Genomic DNA, 6,496 nt, shown 5'->3' on the forward strand with positions numbered 1-6,496 from the left:
GCCTTCCAAATGAAAAAAGTAACTAGAAGTCTTTACTATTTCATCTTCCATAAATTTTTTTCATAATTGATGTTACAGTTTCTATTAGAAATATTACCAAGCTTAATATACATTATTAAGACAAATTCTCAGTATTGAAAAGATTATATATTTTGCCTGCCATTTGCTTTAGAAACTATATTTCTCATAATTTGATGTTATCAATTTGATATTATTATAGACTAGTTATTATATTCAAATTAACTTCCAATATGTTAAAATAAAATTCTATTTCACAGGCCAACTTCTCATAGGTGACTATATAGTTAACCTTATATCCAAAGACTCTTAGAGGGTGAAAGCGTATATTTTAATTACACTGTGAAGGTTGGTATAATTCACATTTCCTGCTCACAGTAGCATAATTGATCACTTTTTTCAGCAAAATAACTGTCAGATTTTTTGTATTGTTTTATTCATATCCATTTACTTCATAATTTTAATTTAAATTCTCGTTATGAGTCTGAGTATTTAGGAATTAGAAAGTATACTCCAGGGAGCTCCCAAGGGTAAAAGATAAAAGCTTCCACTTAACATTTTAAAGAAAAATTAACTTAGTTTGTATTTATACATAAGAAAAATTCAGTAAGCCCATGCATGGGTTCATTTCTTATTAATACTTTTAATTTCCAGGGCTAGGTAGAGGTGGTGTATTATTTAAATGAATGACAAATTCAAACCACAAGCCTTTTCATTTTACAGATCTCAATTATTTTCAAAGCTTACAAGCCTAACCACCAATTTTTCAAAATTCGAACAGATTGAGGTATTTGTTTTCCTGATCTCTCCCACAAGTTCTTGAAGTATGATTCAAGATGTCTTCTTTTGTTAAGAAGAAAGTCATCATCTTAAAAAAAAGTTATTTGCTTTTTCAATATATTAAGTGTAGAATAATGATGAAAAGAAAAACTGTGTAAAACTAGTCAGATATTAGCAAAACTCAGAGCATTGACTCAAAACTCTGCTTACAGACACTACATTCTTCAATATCATGTCTGTCTTAGTTACATTCCTCTTTCTGGGACAAAATACTGAACACACACAAGTTCAAGGAGGAAAGATTTATTTCACCTCATAATTTGTGAAGGTCTCAGTGCATAACAAGCTGGCTCCAAAGCAGGCAACAATGCAGAGCAAGCAGGAGACAGTAAGTAGCAGCCACCTTTTTCTAGTCCCTCTATTTTCTACCCAGACTATAAGCTTATTGACTGTTACCACCCACACAAAGGGTGAAGCTTCCATTATCCCTGCCCAAAACTATGCTACACCAATTCCAATTTCACAAGTTCTACATTCCATTTATCACAAGTCCTAGCCTAGCATCACACACATGTGTCTTGCTGCCTCCTAAAAGAATGTGAAGCTTTGGGGAGACATCTAGACACAAATTACAATGATGCCCTGGCACTGAAAAAAAATTGCCAACTTCCACCAAGAACACCTATTATTAAATAGTAAACCTATTTATTTTTACTACATATCAATCTTCTGAACACAAATTTTAATTTTTGTGTAATGAAATCAGGTTGCCTAAGCTTTTCTTCTCTATATGAAAAAGGCAGTGGTTTTTTATCACATAAAAATGCATAAAAATAGGTGTAGTTAATTGGTGATTTGAGTCACATGGACTTTTTTTCCATTAAACACACTTACTACTTGAAAGAATGACTGACACGCAAACTATGTTTGTACATATTTGAGTATTTGGCTGACATTTTCAAGGAAAGTAAATGAAAGTTATGTTGCAATGATTTCAAAAGAAAATATTGAAATGACATAGTGTGTCTTCACTGCTATTACCAAATGGACAGGCGCAGCAGTGCTTTCCAAGTTCTTATTTCTCCAAATCAATCAGGATAATTGTTGGCCATGAAAAATCATCTTCTATTTCAGAGCAAGAATAAGAATAAGAATAGAAAAAGAAGTAGAAAAGAAAGTTCAGATAGAAAAGGGTGCTTTGAAGGAAAGTGGAAGGTGCATTCTGCAATAGAATGGACTACGGCATGCCCAAGAAGCCACTGGCAGGAAAGTCAGTTGCTGCTATCCCTTTCTGTCTTCTTTAATAGTTGATATAAGTGTTCACTTGATCTCATGCTAGAAGACTGATATCAAGTTCCAGCTTCTATGGAACATGTTCTGCCATGAGAAGATGGGTGCTAGGTGTAAGGCTCAGCTTGTTCTTTCTTTTTTTTTCTCTTTTTTTTTTTTTTTTTTAAGTGTATTTGGTACAGGGCCTCCCTACATAGCTGAGACTCATAGTGATCCTCCTCTTTTCAGGCTTTTCAATACTAGGATAACAAGTGTGCACCACCAACCAGGTCTTGGTGGCTGGCACAGCATTCCTGGGGGTGAGTCTGGTACAGACTGAATCAGGGATTGAACCCTGGTCCCTGTGCTTGCCTAAGCAGGTGCTTAGTCAGCTGAGCTATCTCACCAGCCCTGCAAGGATCAGCTTGATCCAGCATCAGGTTTGTGTATTGCTATTCTGTATCCCTGGTTTATAAGAATCCTCAGCTGGAAAATGGCGCCCCACTGCTCCCTCCACAATGCCATGCCCTGGCCTCCTATGGCATCATTATAAGCATAGTAGTTTTCCGAAGATTAAGGAAGTTCATGATGACAGCAAAGGAAATATTAATGAATATGACATTTAATTTATGAAATTAAATGTACTGATATATTTTTAGCCCATGCTAGGACCCAATACCAGACATGCACATTTTAAAGGAGTAAGATTGAATTTTTCTTACAGTTTTAGGGGATCCAGTCCATGTTAGTCTGGCTCCAGGACAGAAACATGATAGCAGAAGTACACAGTGAGATAAAAGTACTTAGTTTATGGTTTCTAGAAAACAGGGTAGGATAAGAGCACCAGAGAGGAAGCAACCAGATCAACGACCAGACGTGCATGGATTGTAACGTTCAGTCTTTATGACCCACCCAGACACATGCAGAATACAAACCTGCAAGTATCCTGAAACCAACAAATTTGGCACTATCAAGCTTCACTTTCAGGACCAACATTTGGAAAATGTCCATTAATCAGTAAATAAATATTTTCCAGATGACTAATATACAGTATAACAAACTAATGCATAGATAAGTGAACCAGTCAACATGTAAGGTAAATAGAACACTCTAAGGCAACAGTATATACAAAGTTCATTGGTACAGTTTAATATTACACATAGTAATTGGCATTCAATAATTATTAGTTGTCCTTTTTTGCAATGAGTTTGCCATGAGAGCACAGGTGTAGTGAAAACCACCACTAAATCAAAGCCAATATGGGAAAGGAAAAGACTCACATTAATATCAGTCATTGTACATGTGGACTATGGCAAGTCCACCACTGGCCATCTAATCTAGAAATGCACTGGCATTAACAGAAGAACCATTGAAAAATTTGAGAAGGAGGCTGCTGAGATAGGGAAAGGTTCTTTCAAGTATGCTTGGGTCTTGGATAAGCTGAAAGCTAAGCATGAGTATGGTATCACCATTGACATCTCCCTGTGGAAATTAGAGACCAGCAAGTACTCTGTGACCATCATTGATGCCCCTGAACACAGACTCTTCATCTAAAACATGATTACAGGCACATCTCAGGCTGACTGTGCTGTCCTGATTGTTGCTGCTGGTGTTGGTGAATTCAAAGCTGGTATCTCCAAGGATGGGTAGACCCATGAACATGCTCTTCTGGCTTACACACTGGGTGTGAAGCAACTGATTGTTGATGTTAACAAAATGGATTCCATGGAACCACCCTACAGCCAGAAGAGATACAAGGAATTTGTTAAGGAAGTCAGCAGCTACGTTAAGAAAATTAACTACAGCCATGACACTGTATTTTTTGTGCCATTTTCTGGTTGGAATGGTGACAACATGCTGGAGCCAAGTGCTATCATGCCTTGGTCCAAAGGATGAAAGGTCACTCATAAAGATGGCAATGCCAGTGAAACCACACTGTTTGAAGCTTGGATTGCATCCTTCCAAACACTCGCCCAACTGAGAAGCCTTTGCTGCTACCCCTCCAGGATGTCTACAAAATTGATGGTATTGGCACTGTCCCTGTGGAATGAGTAGAGACTGGTGTTCTCCAACTGGCCATGGTGGTCACCTATGCTCCAGTCAATGGCATAACTGAATTCAAGTCTGTTGAAATGCACCATGAATCTTTGAGTGAAGTTCTTTCTGAAAACAATGTGGGTTTCAACATCAAGAATATGTCTGTCAAAGTTGTCCAGCATGACAATACTGCTGGTAACAGCAAAAATGATCCCCCAATGGAAGCAGCTGGATTCGCTGCTCTGGAAATTATCCTGAACTATCTCAGCCAGATCAGTGCTGGCTATGCCCTTTCCTGGATTGTCACACAGCTCATGTTGCTTGAAAGTTTGCAGAGCTGAAAGAAAAGATGGATCACTGTTCTGGTAAGAAGCCAGAAGATGGGCCCAAGTTTCTGAAATCTGGTGATGTTGCCATTGGCAACATGGTTCCAGGCAAGCCCATGTGCATCAAGAGCTATGCATTTCTGGGTTATTTTGCTGCTCGCAATATGAGATAGACAGCTGTTGTGGGTGTCATCAAAGCTGTGGACAAGAAGGCTTCTGGAGCTAGCAAGGTCACCAAGTCTGTCCAGAAAGCTCAGAAGGCTAAATGAATATTAACCCTAACACCTGCCACCCCAGTCTTAATCAGTGGTGGTAAACTGGTCTCAGAACTGTTTCTCCCAATTGACTATTTATAATCGTGAAAGACTGGTTAATGATAAAAATGCATGATAAAACCTTCAAAAGGAAAGGAAAATGTTTTATGGACCATTGTGTGTGTGTGTGTGTGTGTGTGTGTGTGTGTGTGTGTGTGTGTATGTGTAAGTTCTTAAGTTATCAGTTTTAAAAAATCAATACTTTTTAATGAAAACAACCAAAAATCTGACAAAGAATTTTGAGATACATTAAAACAAAGTTTGAAGCTTTTGGCTCCCATGTGCCCATGGAAACTCTCCGGACCAATCCCAGGCATGCCTCGTGTGTGAGACCCTCTACTACACCCTTGGAACCCTTCAGGAGCCCTGCAAAGACCTCCCATTCAGTGAGAGCTTCTACCTCACACATGGGAACCCCAGGATCCAGCCCAAGCCCAGACCTGGCGAGTGTGTGGGAGAGATTCTGTACTCCTCTGTGCTCCATAGGCCAAGGGCACAACAGAAGGGCAAAATAGGTTAACTTCCAAGGGCTGCAAAGAAGGCGCTGAGCACAATATCTAGACCCAAACCAGGCACAATTGGATAGACTCAAACTTAACAGATCTGAACCTGAATTTCAATAAGTGCTAAGGTTATAACTGCACCAAAGCTCTACACCAAAGGTCAGAGGTCAGTGCTATATGAAACGACAAAGAGAAGGAGCAAAATGCAATCTCAGGCCTAGAGGCAACCAAGACCACGTGCAGAGGACATTAGCTCAGCTGAAATGTATGAAGTACTACCATCGGAAGAAAAGAAACAACAGCAGAAAGATATAGAGGAACTCAGGTCAGAATTAATCTCTGAAATGAAAAAATAAATCTCTGAATTAATAGCTTCTGAAGTAAAGAATCAAATGCAGAAACATATAGAGGAAATCAGAACAGAAATAATCTCTGAAGTAAAAGAATTAATAAGTCCCTCTCAAGAAGACACTGAAAAAAGATAAAGGAGATTAGAAAAGCTAGAGATTCCTTGAATGAGCAATACAGGAAAGAAATACATTGCATGAAGCAGAGTCAAAGAGATATAGAGGAACTTAAAATTTCAATCACAAGCCTGCAAAGCCATTGGAGTGAAAGTGAAGATAGAGTTTCAGATATTGAAGACGCTGTCACAGTTAGTGAAAAGGTAAGAAAAAATTTATTAAAAACAACTAGGATGCAGGAAAAAATAATAGATCACCTACAAGATGATACAAAGATGAGCAATGTGAGACAAATAGGCATCAATGAGGAAGGAGTCCATACAAATGATATAAAAAGAATATGGGGGACCTGTCCCTTAACTCAGTCCTTTAAGTGGCTGCTTCAACAAAGCAGTCAGGCTCAGGTTGCTGTGGTTCGATCCCCACAACTCAAGCCAGCCAAACCTGCACTGAAGGCATTCGGAGAAAAAAAAAAAACAAGATACAGAATATGGACAGAAATAATACCAGAAAACTTCCCAAATATGAGGAAGCAATATGACATTCAAGTAACCGAAGCACACAGAACTCCAAGGAACTTCAACTCAATTAAAAACACACTGAGATATATAATAGTCAAGATTCCAGAAATTCAGCACAAGAACAATATACTGAAAACCACTAGAGAAAAGCAACAGATCACATTTAAAGGAAAACCCATCAAAATAAAAGCAGATTTCTCTTCACACACCACAAAGGCAAGAAGAGCATGGAGCAGAGTACTTCAAGTCCTCTATGAAAAAAAA

At 38.3% G+C, this 6,496-nt stretch overlaps 1 pseudogene; it reads left to right on the forward strand.

Annotated features, from left to right (window-relative positions):
• Positions 1-2,042: 2,042 nt before the first annotated feature.
• Positions 2,043-4,603, forward strand: LOC111813216 (annotated as a pseudogene).
• Positions 4,604-6,496: the final 1,893 nt, after the last annotated feature.

Source organism: Octodon degus, unplaced genomic scaffold (assembly GCF_000260255.1).
Source record: "Octodon degus isolate 3935 unplaced genomic scaffold, OctDeg1.0 scaffold00172, whole genome shotgun sequence".
Lineage (NCBI taxonomy): Eukaryota > Metazoa > Chordata > Mammalia > Rodentia > Octodontidae > Octodon > Octodon degus.